At 47.9% G+C, this 20,307-nt stretch overlaps 1 long non-coding RNA gene across 1 annotated transcript in view; it reads right to left on the bottom strand.

The window, feature by feature from the left end:
• The window catches only part of LOC132208096 (uncharacterized), a 155,016-nt gene that overhangs the window by 93,809 nt on the left and 40,900 nt on the right, over window positions 1-20,307 (bottom strand). The window lies entirely within an intron of this gene.

A 20,307-nucleotide genomic window follows, 5' to 3' on the forward strand; every position in this document is an offset into this window, starting at 1 on the left:
CACTGCATCCCATTTCCCTGAGTCACTGCATCCCATTTCCCTCAGTCACTGCGTCACATTTCCTTCAGACACTGCAGCTCATGGCACTCTGTCACTGCATCCAATTTCCATCAGTCACTGCATCCCGTTTCACCCAGTCACTGCATTCCATTGCACTCAGTGATGCATCCCATTTCAAGCAGTCACTGCATCCCATTTCATGCAGTCACTGCATCGCATTTCACGCAGTCACTGCATCCCAATTCCATCAGTCACTGCATCCCATGTTCGTGTGTCACTGCATCCCATGTCCGTGTGTCACTACATCCCATGTCCCTCAGTCACTGCATCCCATGTCCCTCAGTCACTGCATCCCATGTCCCTCAGTCACTGCATCCCATTTCACTCAGTCACTGCTTCGCATTTCACTCAGACACTGCATCTCATTTCACTCAGTCACTGCATCCCATTTCACTCTGCCACTTCATCCTATTTCACTCAGTGACTTCATCACAGTTCACTCAGTGACTGAATCACAGTTCACTCAGTGACTGAATCACAGTTCACTCAGTGAGTGCATCATATTTCACACAGTGACGGAATCACAATTCACTCAGTGACAGAATCACATTTCACTGAGTCACTGCGTCCCATTTCACGCAGTCACTGCATCGCATTTCACGCAGTCACTGCATCGCATTTCACGCAGTCACTGCAACCCATTTCACTGAGTCACTGCAACCCATTTCACTCAGTCACTGCATCCCATTTCCGTCAGTCACTCCATCCGATTTCCCTCAGTCGCAGCATCCCATTTCCCACAGACACTGCATTTCCTTTCCTTTAACCACTGCATCCCATTTCACTCAGTCACTGCACCCCAAGCCCGCTCGGGCACTGCATCCCTATTAACTCAGCCACTCCTTCCCAGTACCTCAGTCACTGCATCGCATTTCACTCAGTCAATGCTTCTCATTTCACTCAGACACTGCATCTCATTTCACTCAGTCACTGCATCCCATTTCACTCTGCCACTTCAACCTATTTCACTCAGTGACTGCATCACAGTTCACTCAGTGACTGAATCACAGTTCACTCAGTGACTGAATCACAGTACACTCAGTGAGTGCATCATATTTCACACAGTGACGGAATCACAATTCACTCAGTGACAGAATCACATTTCACTGAGTCACTGCGTCCCATTTCACGCAGTCACTGCATCCCATTTCACGCAGTCACTGCATCGCATTTCACGCAGTCACTGCATCGCATTTCACGCAGTCACTGCATCACATTTCACGCAGTCACTGCATCCCATTTCACTCAGTCACTGCATCACATGTCACTCAGTCACTGCATCACATTTCATACAGTCACTGCATCCCAATTCACTCCATCACTGCATCTCCTTCACCACAGTCACAGCATCCCATTTCCATCAGTCACTGGTTCCCCTATCTCACAGACGCTGCATTCAATTTCCGACACTCACTGTATCCCATTTCCCATAGACACAGCATCTCCTTTCCCACAGTCTCTGCATCTCATTTCAATCAGTGATTGCATCCTACTTCCCAAAAATACTGCATCCCATTTCGCTCAGTCACTGCATCTCATTTCACTCGGGCACTGCATCCCATTTCCCTCAGTCACAGCATCCCACTTCCCTCAGTTCCTGCATCCCATTTCACTCAGTCACTGCATCCCATTTCACTCAGTCACTGCAACCCATTTCACTGAGTCACTGCAACCCATTTCACTCAGTCACTGCATCCCATTTCCCTCAGTCACTGCATCCAATTTCCGTCAGTCACTCCATCCAATTTCCCTCAGTCGCAGCATCCCATTTCCCACAGACACTGCATTTCCTTTCCTTAAAACACTGCATCCCATTTCACTCAGTCACTGCACCCCAAGCCCGCTCGGGCACTGCATCCCTATTAACTCAGCCACTCCTTCCCAGTACCTCAGTCACTGCATCGCATTTCACTCAGTCACTGCATCTCATTTCACTCAGTCACTGCATCCCATTTCACTCAGTCACTGCATCCCATTTCACTCAGCCACTGCATCCTATTTCACTCAGTGACTGCATCACAGTTCACTCAGTGACGTAATCACATTTCACTCAGTGACGGAATCACATTTCACTGAGTCACTGCGTCCCATTTCACACAGTCACTGCATCCCTTTTCACTCAGTCACTGCATCCCATTTCACTCGGCCACGACATCACATTTCACACAGTCACTGCATCCCATTTCACGCTGTCACTGCATCCCATTTCACTCAGTCGCTGCATCCCATTTCCATCAGTCACTGTTTTCGTATCTCACAGACAGTGCATTCTAAGCTTCTCATTTCACTCAGTCACTGCAGCTCATGTCGCTCTGTCACTGCATCCAATTTCCGTCAGTCAGTGCATCTCATTTCACTCAGTCACTGCATCGCATTTCACTCAGTCACTCCTTCCCAGTACCTCAGTCACTGCATCCCATTTCCCTCAGTCACTGCATCACATTTCAATCAGGCACTGCATCTCATTTCACTCAGTCAGTGCACCTCATGTCACTCTGTCACTGCATCCAATTTCCATCAGTCACTGCATCCCATTTCACTAGGTGACGCATCCCATTTCACTCAGTGACTGCATCCCAATTCACTCAGTGACTGAATCACATTTCACTCAGTCACTGCATCGCATTTCACTCAGTCACTGCATCCCATTTCCCTCAGTCACTGCATCTCCTTCACCACAGTCACTGCATCACATTTCATGTAGTCACTGCATCACATTTCACTCAGTCACTGCGTTGTATTTTACTCAGTCACTGCATCCCATTTCACTCAATCACTGCATCTCCTTCACCATAGTCACTGCATCCCATTTCCATCAGTCACTGTTTCCCTTATCTCACAGACGCTGCATTCAATTTCCCACACTCACTGCATCCCATTTCCCATCGTCACAGCATCTCCTTTCCCTCAGTCTCTGCATCTCATTTCAATCAGTGATTGCATCCTACTTCCCAAAAATAGTGCATCCCATTTCGCTCAGTCACTGCATCTCATTTCACTCAGTCACTGCATCCCATTTCCCTCAGTCACTGCATCGCACTTCCCTCTGTCAGTGCATCCCATTTCACTCAGTCACTGCAACCCATTTCACTCGTCACTGCCACCCATTTCGCTCAGTCACTGCATCCCATTTCCGTCAGTCACTGCATCCCATTTCCCTCAGTCGCAGCATTCCATTTCCCACAGACACTGCATTTCCTTTCCTTAAGTCACTGCATCCCATTTCACTCAGTCACTGCACCCCAAGCCCGCTCGGGCACTGCATCCCTATTAACTCAGTCACTCCTTCCCAGTACCTCAGTCACTGCATCTCATTTCACTCAGTCACTGCATCACATTTCACTCAGTCACTGCATCCCATTTCACTCAGCCACTGCATCCCAGTTCACTCAGTGACTGAATCACAGTTCACTCAGTGACTGAATCACAGTACACTCAGTGAGTGCATCATATTTCACTCAGTGACGGAATCACCTTTCACTCAGTGAGTGAATCACATTTCACTGAGTCACTGCATCCCATTTCACGCAGTCACTGCATCCCATTTCACGCAGTCACTGCAACCCATTGCGCTCAGTCACTGCATCCCATTACACTCAGTCACTGCATCCCATTACACTCAGTCACTGCATCCCATTTCACTCAGTCACTGCATCACATTTCACACAGTCACTGCATCACATTTCACTCAGTCACTGCATCCCATTTCACTCAGTCACTGCATCACATTTCACTCAGTCACTGCATCCCAATTCACTCCATCACTGCATGTCCCTCACCTCAGTCACCGCATCCCATTTCGATCAGTCACTGCATCCCATTTCCACCAGTTACTGCATCCCATTTCACTCAGCCACTGCATCCCATTTCACGAAGACAGTGCATCCCATTTCTCTCAGCCACTGTATCCCATTTCCCTCAGTCACTGTACTCCAAGCCGGCTCGGGCACTGTATCCCTATTAACTCAGTCACTGCATCCCATTTCACTCAGTCACTGCATCGCTTTTCACTCTGTCACTGCATCTCATTTCCATCAGTTACTGCATCATATTTCCATCAAACAATGCATCTCATTTCACTCAGTCACTGCATCCCATTTCACTCAGTCACTGCAACCCATTTCACTCAGTCACTGCAACCCATTTCACTCAGTCACTGCAACCCATTTCGCTCAGTCACTGCATCCCATTTCCGTCAGTCACTCCATCCCATTTCCCTCAGTCGCAGCATCCCATTTCCCACAGGCACTGCATTTCCTTTCCTTAAGTCACTGCATCCCATTTCCCTCAAGTCACTGCATCCCATTTCCCTCAGTCACTGCATCTCATTTCACTTGGTCACTGCATCCCATTTCCCTCAGTCACTGCATCCCATTTCACTCAGACACTGCATCACATTTTACTCAGTCACTGCATCCCATTTCACTCAGTCACTGGATCTCCTTCACCATAGTCACTGCATCCCATTTCCATCAGTCACTGTTTCCCGTATCTCACAGGCGGTGCATTCAATTTCCGACACTCACTGCATCCCATTTCCCAGAATCACAGCGACTCCTTTCCCTCAGTCACTTCATCTCATTTCACTCAGTCACTGCATCCCATTTCCCACAGTCACTGCATCCCATTTCCCTCAGTCAATACATCCCATGTCCCTCAGTCACTGCATCCCATTTCCCTCAGTCAATACATCCCATTTCGCTCAGGCACTGTATCCCATTTCCCTCAGTCACTGCACCCCAAGCCCGCTCGGGCACTGCATCACTATTCACTCAGTCACTGCATCCCATGTCCCACAGTAACTGCATCACATTTCCATCAGTCACTACATCTCATTTCACTAATTCACTGCATCCCATTTCACGCAGTCACTGTATCCCATTTCCCTCAGTCACAGCATCTCATTTCACTCGGTCACTGCATCCCATTTCCCTCAGTCATTGCATCCCAATTCTCTCAGTCACTGCATCCCATGACCCTGTGACAGTGCATCCCATGTCCGTGTGTCACTGCATCCCATGTCCCTCAGTCACTGCATCACATGTCCCTCAGTCACTGCATCTCATTTCACTCGGTCACTGCATCCCATTTCCCTCAGTCATTGCATCCCAATTCTCTCAGTCACTGCATCCCATGTCCGTGTGACAGTGCATCCCATGTCCGTGTGTCACTGCATCCCATGTCCCTCAGTCACTGCATCACATGTCCCTCAGACACTGCATCTCATTTCACTCAGTCACTGCATCCCATTTCCCTCAGTCACTGCATCCCATGTCCCTCAGTCACTGCATCCCATGTCCCTCAGTCACTGCATCCCATTTCACTCTGTCACTGCATCTCATTTCCGTCCAATTACTGCATCATATTTCCATCAAACAAGGCATCTCATTTCACTCAGTCACTGCATGTCATTTCACTCAGTCACTGCATCCCATTTCCCTCAGTCACTGCGTCCCATTTCACTCAGTGATGCGACAAATTTCACTCAGTGACTGCAACACATTTCGCTCAGAGACTGCATCCAATTTCACTCAGTCACTGCATCCCATTTCACTCAGTCACTGCATCCCATTTCACTCAGTCACTGCATCCCATTTCACTCAGTCAGTGCTTCCCATGTCACTCAGTCACAGCATCCCATTTCCCTTAGTCACTGCATCTCATTTCACTCAGTCACTGCATCCCATTTCCCTCAGTCACTGCATCCCATTTCACTAAGGCACTGTATCCCATCTCCCTCACTCACTGCACCCCAAGTCCGCTCGGGCACTGCAACCCCATGAACTCAGTCACTCATTCCCACTTCCTCAGTAACTGCATCCCATTTCCCTCAGGTACTGCATCACATTTCCATCAGACACTGCAGCTCATGTCACTCTGTCAGTGCATCCCATTTCCCTCAGTCACTGCATCACATTTCACTCAGTCACTGCATCACATTTCCCTCAGTCACTGCATCCCATTTCCCTCAGCCACTGCATCCCATTTCACTCAGTGACTGCATCACAGTTCACTCAGTGACTGAATCACAGTACACTCAGTGAGTGCATCATATTTCACTCAGTGACGGAATCACATTTCACTCAGTGACTGAATCACATTTCACTGAGTCACTGCAGCCCATTTCACACAGTCACTGCATCCCATTTCCCATCGTCACAGCATCTCCTTTCCCACAGTCTCTGCATCTCATTTCAATCAGTGATTGCATCCTCCTTCCCAAAAATAGTGCATCCCATTTTGCTCAGTCACTGCATCTCATTTCACTCGCTCACTGCATCCCATTTCCCTTAGTCACTGCATCCCATTTCCCTCAGTCACTGCATCTCATTTCCGTCAGTTACTGCATCATATTTCCATCAAACAATGCATCTCATTTCACTCAGTCACTGCATCCCAATTCCCTCAGGTCACTGCATCCCATGTCCATGTGTCACTGCATCCCATGTCCGTGTGTCACTGCATCCCATGTCCCTCATTCACTGCATCCCATTTCCCTCAGTCACGGCATCCCATTTCCCTCAGTCACGGCATCCCATGTCCCTCAGTCACTGCATCCCATGTCCCTCAGTCACTGCATCCCATGTCCCTCAGTCACTGCATCCCATTTCACTCAGTCACTGCATCCCATTTCACTCAGTCACTGCATCTCATTTCACTCAGCCATTGCATCCAATTTCACTCAGTGACTGCATCACAGTTCACTCAGTGACTGAATCACAGTACACTCAGTGAGTGCATCATATTTCACTCAGTGACTGAATCACATTTCACTTCGTCACTGCGTCCCATTTCACGCAGTCACTGCATCCCATTTCACGCAGTCACTGCATCCCATTTCACGCAGTCACTGCATCCCATTTCACGCAGTCACTGCATCCCATTTCACTCAGTCACTGCATCACATTTCACTCAGTCACTGCATCACATTTCACTCAGTCACTGCATCCCAATTCACTCCATCACTGCATCTCCTTCTCCACAGTCACAGCATCCCATTTCCATCAGTCACTGGTTCCCGTATCTCACAGACACTGCATTCAATTTCCGACACTCACTGTATCCCATTTCCCAAAGACACAGCATCTCCTTTCCCACAGTCTCTGCATCTCATTTCAATCAGTGATTGCATACTACTTCCCAAAAATACTGCATCCCATTTCGCTCAGTCACTGCATCTCATTTCATTCGGTCACTGCATCCCATTTCCCTCGGTCACTGCATCCTATTTCCCTCGGTCACTGCATCCTATTTCCCTCAGTCACTGCATCTCATTTCCGTCAGTTAATGCATCATACTTCCATCAAACAATGCATCTCATTTCACTCAGTCACTGCAGCTCATGTCACTCTGTCACTGCATCCAATTTCCATCAGTCAGTGCATCTCATTTCACTCATTCACTGCATCGCATTTCACTCAGTCACTGCATCGCATTTCACTCAGTCACTGCATCCCATTTCACTCAGTCACTGCATCACATTTCACTCAGTCACTGCATCACATTTCACTCAGTCACTTCATCCCATTTCACTCAGACACTTCATCCCATTTCCATCTGTCACTGCATCCCATTTCCGTCAGTCACTGCATCCCATTTCACTCAGTGATGCATCCCATTTCCATGTGTCACTGCATCCCATTTCCGTCTGTCACTGCATCCCATTTGAAGCAGTCACTGCATCCCATTTCACTCAGTCACTGCATCCCATTTCACTCAATCACTGCATCTCCTTCACCACAGTCACTGCATCCCATTTTCATCACTCACTGTTCCCCGTATCTCACAGACGCTGCTTTCAATTTCCCACACTCACTGCATACCATTTCCCATAGTCTCAGCATCTCCTTTCCCTCAGTCACTGCATCTCATTTCACTCAGTCCCTGAATCCCATTCAACTCAGTGATGCATCACATTTCACTCAGAGACAGCAACAGATTTCACACAGTGACTGCAGCCCATTTCTCTCAGTCACTGCAACCCATTTCACGCAGTCACTGCAGCCCATTTCACTCAGTCACTCCATCTCATTTCCGTCAGTTACTGCATCATATTTTCATCAAACAATGCATCTCATTTCACTCAGTCACTGCAGCTCATGTCACTCTGTCACTGCATCCAATTTCCATCAGTCAGTGCATCTCATTTCACTCATTCACTGCATCGCATTTCACTCAGTCACTGCATTGCATTTCACTCAGTCACTGCATCACATTTCACTCAGTCACTTCATCCAATTTCAATCAGTCACTACATCCCATTTCACTCAGTCACTGCATCTCATTTCACTCAGTGATGCATCCCATTTCACTCAGTGATGCATCCCATTTGAAGCAGTCACTGCATCCCATTTCACGCAGTCACTGCACCGCATTTCACGCAGTCACTGCACTGCATTTCACGCAGACACTGCATCCCATTTCACTCTGTCACTGCATCCCATTTCACTCAATCACTGCATCTCCTTCACCATAGTCACTGCATCCCATTTTCATCACTCACTGATCCCCGTATCTCACACACGCTGCATTCAATTTCCCACACTCACTGCATCCCATTTCCCACAGTCACAGCATCTCCTTTCCCACAGTCTCTGGATCGCATTTCACTCAGTGATTGCATCCTACTTCCCAAAAATACTGAATCCCTTTTCCCTCAGTCACTGCATCTCATTTCACTCAGTCCCTGCATCTCATATCCCTCAGTCACTGCATCCCATTCCACTCAGTGATGCATCACATTTCACTCAGTGACTGCAACACATTTCACTCAGTGACTGCATTTCATTTCACTCAGTCCCTGCATCTCATATCCATCAGTCACTGCATCCCATTCAACTCAGTGATGCATCACATTTCACTCAGTGACTACAACAGATTTCACTCAGTGACTGCAGCCCATTTCTCTCAATCACTGCAGCCCATTTCTCTCAGTCACTGCAGCCCATTTCTCTCAGTCACTGCAGCCCATTTCAATCAGTGATGCATCCCATTTCACTCAGTGACTGCAACACAGTTCACTCAGTGACTGCATCCCATTTCACTCAATCACTGCATCTCCTTCACCATAGTCACTGCATCCCATTTTCATCACTCACTGTTCCCCGTATCTCACACACGCTGCATTCAATTTCCCACACTCACTGCATCCCATTTCCCACAGTCACAGCATCTCCTTTCCCACAGTCTCTGGATCGCATTTCACTCAGTGATTGCATCCTACTTCCCAAAAATACTGAATCCCTTTTCCCTCAGTCACTGCATCTCATTTCACTCAGTCCCTGCATCTCATATCCCTCAGTCACTGCATCCCATTCCACTCAGTGATGCATCACATTTCACTCAGTGACTGCAACACATTTCACTCAGTGACTGCATTTCATTTCACTCAGTCCCTGCATCTCATATCCATCAGTCACTGCATCCCATTCAACTCAGTGATGCATCACATTTCACTCAGTGACTACAACAGATTTCACTCAGTGACTGCAGCCCATTTCTCTCAATCACTGCAGCCCATTTCTCTCAGTCACTGCAGCCCATTTCTCTCAGTCACTGCAGCCCATTTCAATCAGTGATGCATCCCATTTCACTCAGTGACTGCAACACAGTTCACTCAGTGACTGCATCCCATTTCACTCAGTGACTGCAACACATTTCACTCAGTCACTGCATCCCATTTCACTCAGGCACTGCATCCCATTTCACTCAGGCACTGCATCCCATTTCACTCAGGCACTGCATCCCATTTCCCTCAGTCAAAGCGTCCCAATTCCCTCAGTCAAAGCGTCCCATTTCCCTCAGTCAAAGCGTCCCATTTCCCTCAGTCATTGCGTCCCATTTCACTCAGTCACTGCAGCCCATTTCAATCAGTAATGCATCACATTTCACTCAGTGACTGCAGCCCATTTCTCTCAGTGACTGCAGCCCATTTCTCTCAGTCACTGCAGCCCATTTCTCTCAGTCACTGCAGCCCATTTCAATCAGTAATGCATCCCATTTCACTCAGTGACTGCATCCCATTTCCCGCAGACACTGCATCCCATTTCACTCAGTCACTGCATCCCATTTGAAGCAGTCACTGCATCCCATTTCACGCAGTCACTGCATCGCATTTCACGCAGTCACTGCATCCCATTTCACGCAGTCACTGCATCACATTTCACTCAGTCACTGCATCACATTTCACTCAGTCACTGCATCCTATTTCACTCAATCACGGCATCTCCTTCACCACAGTCACTGCATCCCATTTCCATCAGTCACTGGTGCCCGTATCTCACAGACGCTGCATTCAATTTCCCACACTCACTGCATCCCATTTCCCATAAACACAGCATCTCCTTTCCCTCATTCTCTGCATCTCATTTCAATCAGTGATTTCATCCTACTTCCCACAAATACTGCATCCCATTTCCCTCAGTCACTGCATCTCATTTCAATCGGTCACTGCAACCCATTTACAACAGTCACTGCATCCGATTTCCCTCAGTCACTGCATCCCACTTCACTCAGTCAGTGCATCCCATGTCCCTCACTCACTGCATCCAATGTCCCTCACTCACTGCATCCCATTTCACTAAGACAGTGCGTCTCATTTCTCTCAGCCACTGTATCCCATTTCCCTCAGTCACTGTACCCCAAGCCCGTTCGGGCACTGTATCCCTATTCACTCAGTCACTCCTTCCCAGGACCTCAGCCACTGCATCCCATGTCCCACAGTAACTGCATCGCAATTCCATCAGGCACTGCAGCTCATGTCACTCTGTCACTGCATTCAATTTCCATCAGTCACTGCATCTCATTTCACTCATTAACTGCATCCCATCTCACTCAGACACTGCATCCCATCTCACTCAGACACTGCATCCCATCTCACTCAGACACTGCATCCCATCTCACACAGCCACTGCATCCCATTTCACACAGCCACTGCATCCCATTTCACTCAATGCTTCACTTTACACTGAGTCAGAGCATCCCATTACCATCCGTCACCGCGTCCCATTTCCTCATCACTGCATCTCCTTTCCACAGACACTGCATCCCATTTCACTCAGTCACTGCATCCCATTTCACTCAGTCACTGCATCTCCTTTCCATCAGTCACTGCGTCCCATTTCACTCAGTCACTGCGTCCCATTTCCCATAGTCACTGCATCCCAATTACCAGTCACTGCATCCCATTTCCCTCAGTCACTGCATCACATTTCCCTCAGTCATTGCATCACATTCCTCTCAATCACTGCATCCCATTGTCCTCAGTCACTGCATCCCATTGTCCTCATTCACTGCATCCGATTCCCCTCAGTCACTGCATCCCATTACCGTCAGTCACTGCATCCCATTACCCTCAGTCACTGCATCCCATTACCTTCAGTCGCAGGATCCCATTTCCAACAGACACTGCATCCCATTTCCGTCAGTCACTGCATACCATTTCCATCAGTCACTGCATCCCAGTTCACTCAGTCTCGGCATCTCATTTCCCTCAGTTACTGCATCCCATTTCCCTCAGTCACTGCTTCCCATTTCCCTCAGTCACTGCTTCCCATTTCCTCAGTCACTGCATCTCCTTTCCACAGTCACGGCAATCCCATTTCACTCAGTCACTGCATCCAACGTCCCTCATTCACTGCATCCCACGTCCCTCAGTCACTGCATCCCATTTCAGTCAGTCACTGCATCCCATTTCCCTCAGTCACTGCATCCCATTTCCCTCAGTCACTGCATCCCATTTCACTCAGTCACTGCATCACATTTCCCTCAGTCACTGCATCCCATTTCACTCAGTCACTGCATCACATTTCCCTCAGCCACTGCATCCCATTTCACTCAGAGACTGCATCCCATTTCACTTAGTCACTGCATCACATTTCACTCAGACACTTCATCCCATTTCCCTAAGTCACTGCATCCCATTTCACTCAGAGACTGCATCCCATTTCACTCAGTGATGCATCCCATTTCACTCAGTGATGCATCCCATTTCACTCAGTCACTACATCCCATTTCCCGCAGACACTGCATCCCATTTCACTCAGTCACTGCATCCCATTTCACTCAGTCACTGCATCCCATTTGAAGCAGTCACTGCATCCCATTTCACGCAGTCAGTGCACCGCATTTCACGCAGTCACTGCACTGCATTTCACGCAGACACTGCATCCCATTTCACTCTGTCACTGCATCCCATTTCACTCAATCACTGCATCTCCTTCACCATAGTCACTGCATCCCATTTTCATCACTCACTGTTCCCCGTATCTCACACACGCTGCATTCAATTTCCCACACTCACTGCATCCCATTTCCCACAGTCACAGCATCTCCTTTCCCACAGTCTCTGGATCGCATTTCACTCAATGATTGCATCCTACTTCCCAAAAATACTGAATCTCTTTTCCCTCAGTCACTGCATCTCATTTCACTCAGTCCCTGCATCTCATATCCCTCAGTCACTGCATCACATTCCACTCAGTGACTGCAACACATTTCACTCAGTGACTGCATCTCATTTCACTCAGTGACTGCATCTCATATCCCTCAGTCACTGCATCCTATTTCACTCAGTGACTACAACAGATTTCACTCAGTGACTGCAGCCCATTTCTCTCAGTCACTGCAGCCCATTTCTCTCAGTCACTGCAGCCCATTTCAATCAGTAATGCATCCCATTTCACTCAGTGACTGCAACACATTTCACTCAGTGATTGCATCCCATTTCACTCAGTGACTGCAACACATTTCACTCAGTCACTGCAGCCCATTTCTCTCAGTCACTGCAGCCTATTTCTCTCAGTCACTGCAGCCCATTTCAATCAGCAATGCATCCCATTTCACTCAGTGACTGCAACACATTTCACTCAGTGATTGCATCCCATTTCACTCAGTCACTGCATCCCATTTCACTCAGGCACTGCATCCCATTTCACTCAGGCACTGCATCCCATTTCCCTCAGTCAAAGCGTCCCAATTCCCTCAGTCAAAGCGTCCCATTTCCCTCAGTCAAAGCATCCCATTTCACTCAGTCACTGCATCTCATGTCCCTCAGTCACTCCATCCCATTTGACTCAGTCACTGCATCACATTTCACTCAGACACTGCATCACATTTCACACAGTCACTGCATCCCATTTCACTCAGTCACTGCATCACCTTCACCACAGTCACTGCATTCCATTTCCATCAGTCACTGTTTCCCGTATCTCACAGGCGCTGCATTCAATTTCCCACACTCACTGCATCCCATTTCCCATAGTCAGAGCATCTCCTTTCCTTCAGTCTCTGCATCGCATTTCACTCAGTCAGTGCTTCCCATGTCACTCAGTCACTGCATCCCATGTCACTCAGTCACTGCATCCCATTTCACTCAGTCACTGCATCCCATTACCGTCAGTCACTGCATCCCATTACCCTCAGTCACTGCATCCCATTACCTTCAGTCGCAGGATCCCATTTCCAACAGACACTGCATCCCATTTCCGTCAGTCACTGCATACCATTTCCATCAGTCACTGCATCCCAGTTCACTCAGTCTCGGCATCTCATTTCCCTCAGTTACTGCATCCCATTTCCCTCAGTCACTGCTTCCCATTTCCCTCAGTCACTGCTTCCCATTTCCTCAGTCACTGCATCTCCTTTCCACAGTCACGGCAATCCCATTTCACTCAGTCACTGCATCCAACGTCCCTCATTCACTGCATCCCACGTCCCTCAGTCACTGCATCCCATTTCAGTCAGTCACTGCATCCCATTTCCCTCAGTCACTGCATCCCATTTCACTCAGTCACTGCATCACATTTCCCTCAGTCACTGCATCCCATTTCACTCAGTCACTGCATCACATTTCCCTCAGCCACTGCATCCCATTTCACTCAGAGACTGCATCCCATTTCACTTAGTCACTGCATCACATTTCACTCAGACGCTTCATCCCATTTCCCTAAGTCACTGCATCCCATTTCACTCAGAGACTGCATCCCATTTCACTCAGTGATGCATCCCATTTCACTCAGTGATGCATCCCATTTCACTCAGTCACTACATCCCATTTCCCGCAGACACTGCATCCCATTTCACTCAGTCACTGCATCCCATTTCACTCAGTCACTGCATCCCATTTGAAGCAGTCACTGCATCCCATTTCACGCAGTCAGTGCACCGCATTTCACGCAGTCACTGCACTGCATTTCACGCAGACACTGCATCCCATTTCACTCTGTCACTGCATCCCATTTCACTCAATCACTGCATCTCCTTCACCATAGTCACTGCATCCCATTTTCATCACTCACTGTTCCCCGTATCTCACACACGCTGCATTCAATTTCCCACACTCACTGCATCCCATTTCCCACAGTCACAGCATCTCCTTTCCCACAGTCTCTGGATCGCATTTCACTCAGTGATTGCATCCTACTTCCCAAAAATACTGAATCTCTTTTCCCTCAGTCACTGCATCTCATTTCACTCAGTCCCTGCATCTCATATCCCTCAGTCACTGCATCACATTCCACTCAGTGACTGCAACACATTTCACTCAGTGACTGCATCTCATTTCACTCAGTGACTGCATCTCATATCCCTCAGTCACTGCATCCTATTTCACTCAGTGACTACAACAGATTTCACTCAGTGACTGCAGCCCATTTCTCTCAGTCACTGCAGCCCATTTCTCTCAGTCACTGCAGCCCATTTCAATCAGTAATGCATCCCATTTCACTCAGTGACTGCAACACATTTCACTCAGTGATTGCATCCCATTTCACTCAGTGACTGCAACACATTTCACTCAGTCACTGCAGCCCATTTCTCTCAGTCACTGCAGCCTATTTCTCTCAGTCACTGCATCCCATTTCACTCAGTGACTGCAACACATTTCACTCAGTGATTGCATCCCATTTCACTCAGTCACTGCATCCCATTTCACTCAGGCACTGCATCCCATTTCACTCAGGCACTGCATCCCATTTCCCTCAGTCAAAGCGTCCCAATTCCCTCAGTCAAAGCGTCCCATTTCCCTCAGTCAAAGCGTCCCATTTCCCTCAGTCAAAGCGTCCCATTTCACTCAGTCACTGCATCTCATGTCCCTCAGTCACTGCATCCCATTTCACTCAGTCACTGCATCACATTTCACTCAGACACTGCATCACATTTCACAGTCACTGCATCCCATTTCACTCAGTCACTGCATCACCTTCACCATAGTCACTGCATTCCATTTCCATCAGTCACTGTTTCCCGTATCTCACAGGCGCTGCATTCAATTTCCCACACTCACTGCATCCCATTTCCCATAGTCAGAGCATCTCCTTTCCTTCAGTCTCTGCATCGCATTTCACTCAGTCAGTGCTTCCCATGTCACTCAGTCACTGCATCCCATGTCACTCAGTCACTGCATCCCATTTCACTCAGTCACTGCATCCCATTTCCCTCAGTCACTGCATCTCATTTCACTAAGGCACTGTATCCCATCTCCCTCACTCACTGCACCGCAAGTCCGCTCAGGCACTGCATCCCCATGAACTCAGTCACTCATTCCCACTACCTCAGTCACTGCATCCCATTTCCCTCAGGTACTGCATCACATTTCCATCAGACACTGCATCCCATTTCACTCAGAGACTGCATCCCATTTCCCTCAGCCACTGCATCCCATTTCACTCAGTGACTGCATCACAGTTCACTCAGTGACTGCATCACAGTTCAGTCAGTGACGAATCACATTTCACTGAGTCACTGCATCCCATTTCACACAGTCACTGCATCCCATTTCCCATCGTCACAGCATCTCCTTTCCCACAGTCTCTGCATCTCATTTCAATCAGTGATTGCATCCTACTTCCCAAAAATAGTGCATCCCATTTCGCTCAGTCACTGCATCTCATTTCACTCGGTCACTGCATCCCATTTCCCTCAGTCACTGCATCCCATTTCCCTCAGTCACTGCATCCCACGTCCCACAGTCACTGCATCCCACGTCCCACAGTCACTGCATCCCATTCCACTCAGTCACTGCATCCGATTTCACTCAGTCAGTGCGTCACATTTCACTCAGGCACTGTATCCCATTTCCCTAAGTCACTGCACCCCAAGCCCGCACGGGCACTGCATCCCTATTAACTCAGTCACTCCTTCCCAGTACCTCAGTCACTGCTTCGCATTTCACTCAGTCACTACATCCCATCACCCTCAGTCGCAGCATCCCATTTCCCGCAGACACTGCATTTCCTTTCCCTAAGTCAGTGCATCTCATTTCCACCAGTCACTGCATCCCATTTCACACAGCCACTGCATCCCATTTCACACAGCCACGGCATCCCATTTCACTCAAAGCTTCACTTTACACTCAGTCAGAGCATCCCATTTCCATCCATCACCGCGTCCCATTTCCTCAGTCACTGCTTCTCCTTTCCACAGTCACGGCAATCCCATTTCACTCAGTCACTGCATCCCATTTCAATCAGTCACTGCGTCCCATTTCACTCAGTCACTGCATCCCATTTCCCTCAGTCACTGCATCACATTCCCCTCAGTCACTGCATCCAATTGTCCTCAGTCGCTGCATCCCATTGCCCTCAGTCACTGCATCCCATTGCCCTCAGTCACTGCATCCCATTGTCCTCAGTCACTGCATCCCATTGTCCTCAGTCACTCCATCCCATTGTCCACCCTAAGGAAGACAAACCCACGTAACATATCTAGTGACTTAAAACATACTCTATTGTTGCCCAAGGTGGAGAGCTGGATGAACACAGCAGGTCAAGCAGCATCAGAGAGGCAAGAAAGCTGATGTTTCGGAACGAGACCCTACTTCAGAAAATTGGCGCTGGAGAATCTGAGACAACAAGGTGTAGAGCCGAATGATACTGCTTGGCCTGCTGTGTTCATCCAGCTTTACACCTTCTTATCTCAGATTCTCCAGCATCTGCAGTTCCTCCTACCTCGATTGTTGCCCTTTCACTTTCCTGAACTAATATGAGCCAGTAGTTTTGTTTAGGCTCGTGTAATCTTACGCTTATTGGCCTGTACAAAATCCTGAATTAATTTTGATCGACTGACGGGAGGAGAGATGAATTTTTTAGAAATTTTTGTTTTCTACCAATTTGCAGAGTGCATCGTGGGCGATTGAAGGACAGTGTTATTATCCTCCAGGTCTGTGGACTGCATCATTACCAACTTGCCCATTTGCATATACATACAGTATTCATTATGTACCAATGAAACATAATAAACCAATACTGCGTACTAAAAACAACCCTCACATATCAATGGAAATTTAAATATTTATCATAGAGTTTGAAGGATTGAATTCAATGATACAAAGCAAAAACCAGTGAAGATGAGTGCAGTTGGTCAGCACTTTTGCCACTAAGTGGAGGTTGGCAGTTTGAGGCCACCCAGGAACAAGCAAGCTCTGTCTAACTCCAAGGGCAGCACGGTGGCTCAGTGGTTAGCACTGCTGACTCACAGCGCCAGGGACCCAGGTTCGATCCCACCGTTGGACGATTTTCTGTGCGGAGTTTGTACATTCTGCCCATGCCTGCATGGGTTCCTGCTGGGTGCTCTGGTTTCCTCCCACAGTCCAAAGATGTGCAGGCTCGGTGTATGGGCCATGCCAAACTTGCCCATTGTGTTTCGGGATGTGTAGATTAGGTGTGTTAGTCATGGGAAACGTACGGTTACTGAGGAAAGGGTCGGGGGATGAGTCAGGGTGAGATGCTCTTTGGAGCGTGGCCGTGGACTTCTTGGGTCAAAAGGGGCTTGTTTCCACACCGTAGGGATTCTATGATATGGAAGTATCTTTTGAAGTGGACATTCATGGGTATGCTGTAACAGAGACCTTGAAATACTGCACAACAAATATTTGGAACTAGACTGTCAATTCAGACATAGCATCAAAAAAGGTCATGGAAGTTGTCACCGATATTAAGCAGGATTGATGAAAATCCAGCCGGAAATGGTGTCAAAAGGCACAGTATCTTTTATTCATCTCCAGTTATTTTGTCCAAGGCACTGGATGCTGGCAGGATTGAAACATTGAAGAAATGCTTCACAAATCACATAGAAGGACCTGCACATCTTTGAACAATGGGAGGAAACTGCAGCACCTGGCAGAAGCCCCTCGCAGACGCGGGGAGGACGTGTCAATTCCACACAGATAGTTACCCAAGACTGGAATCTCAATTGGCTCCCCAGTGCATGAGCAGCTCTAACCACTGAGCAACTACCTTGCCCAGAAGGGGTTTTATAAGCGCATACTTCATTTCCATTAAGACAGATCCAATCCTCTATGTCCAATCAAAATAACATATTGTAGATATCATGACAACAATCATAAATGATTTTGAATAAGTAAATCAAAAAAATTGAAATAGTTTCCAAGCCGAAATACTAGATATGGTGCAGTTAAGATGAATAGCGCAACAACAAAAAGGCCATATTTTATGTGACGATCGGTAACATTTGAAAACTTGCAACAATTCGTCGCCAGGAGTGCTCTGAAGTGGCTTGATGGTGCACTCCTTCAGACACTGGAATGAAACTCCAAAGATCACAAATTCTCCTTCAATACCGTGTTGTAACAGTGACTGCATCAACCTGAGTTTATGGGCCTGACTGGAAACCCACACAACATGCAGAAACAAAAAAATAATCTAAGGTGACAGGAGAAAAAAATGTATGTATGCAACGTCTTTGAAAAGCAATTATTTGTAGCGGCTGCAAGCCCATAAGGAATCTCGTTTCGCAGATTATATTCATTTGCACTGCAGGTCATGCCAGTCAGAATCAGTTTTCGTTTCATGACAGACAACTAAAATGTCCATTACAATGAACGTTGGTTGATCAGAAGATTTTAAGTAAGGACTATGTCTTGTGTGAGCTGACGGCATTAGGGGATGGAGAAGGTACATGCACTGCTGGCATCTTGACACCATGGAATGAGCAAGCGTGGACGCAAAGGTTGGAACAGGTAACAACTGTACAGGCAATATCTTTTGAGCTCCTTCCGAGCAGGCCTGTAATACTCTAAAGCTGTGCCAGACCCTCACTTCCTCCACCTTACGTACGCTGCCTTTTCTTTTTGACAAGAAGCACCTCTGTACCCGTCATCCAAGGCTCCTGAATCTTACCCCTTCTTATCTGTCTCAGAGGAACAAATTTATACATCACTCGCAACAACTGCTCCTTGAACAGCCTCCACATGTCTGCTGCGCCCTTTCTGTGGAACAATTGCTCCCAATCTGTACTTCCCAACTCCTGTCTGATAGCATCATAGTTTCCTTGACCCCAGTGAAATATCTTCCCCTGGTAACTGCTCCTTTCACTTTCCATGGCTATGGTAAATGTGAGGCTCTTGCGGTCACTGTCGCCAAAGTGTTCTCCCACCACGAGATCTGACACCTGTCCTGGCTCATCGCCGAGCACCAAATCCAAAATGGCCTCCCCCCTCGGCCTGTCCACATACTGAGTCAGGAAACCCTCCTGAACACACCTGACAAAAACGGCTCCATCCAAACCATCTGCACTCAGGAGGTTTCAATCTATATTGGGAAAGTTGAAGTCACCCATAACAACAACCCTGATACGTTTGCACTTTTCAACAATCTGCCGGCCAATGAGTTCTTCGATCTCCCAACCGCTATTTGGGGTCTGTAGAAAACCCCCAGTGAAGTGACTGCTGCCTTGCTGTTCCGAACTTCCACCCACACTGGCTCAGTCGACAAACCTTCCTTGGCAACCTCAGCCCATACCACCACAGTAGACAAGTCCTCAAAGGTTCTTTCAGCCGCCGTTATACTGTCCTTGACCAACAAAGCCACACCTCCCCCTCTTTTACCACCTTCCCAGACCTTAATGAAAGATCTAAACACGAGAACCTGCAACATCCATTCCTGACTCTGCTCTATCCATGTCTCCGAAATGGCCACAACATCGAAGTCCCAGGTACCTATCCAAGCTGCAACCTCACCTACATTATTCCGGATACTCCCGGCATTAAAGTCGTCACACTTCAATCCAGCTTGCTGTCTGCCAGCACACTCCTGTGACAGTGAGGTCCTGACCATGTCCTCCCTCCGCTCATCCTCCTGTGTACTGGGATTACACCTCAGTTTCCCATCCCCCTTCTGAGCTAGTTTAAATCCAACCGAATGGCACTAGCCAATTTCCCACCCAGGATATTCGTGCCCCTCTCATTCAAGTGGAGACCGTCCTGTTTGTACAGGTCCCACCTTCCCCAGA

This window comes from Stegostoma tigrinum, unplaced genomic scaffold, assembly GCF_030684315.1.
Source record: "Stegostoma tigrinum isolate sSteTig4 unplaced genomic scaffold, sSteTig4.hap1 scaffold_293, whole genome shotgun sequence".
Classification (NCBI taxonomy): Eukaryota; Metazoa; Chordata; class Chondrichthyes; order Orectolobiformes; family Stegostomatidae; genus Stegostoma; species Stegostoma tigrinum.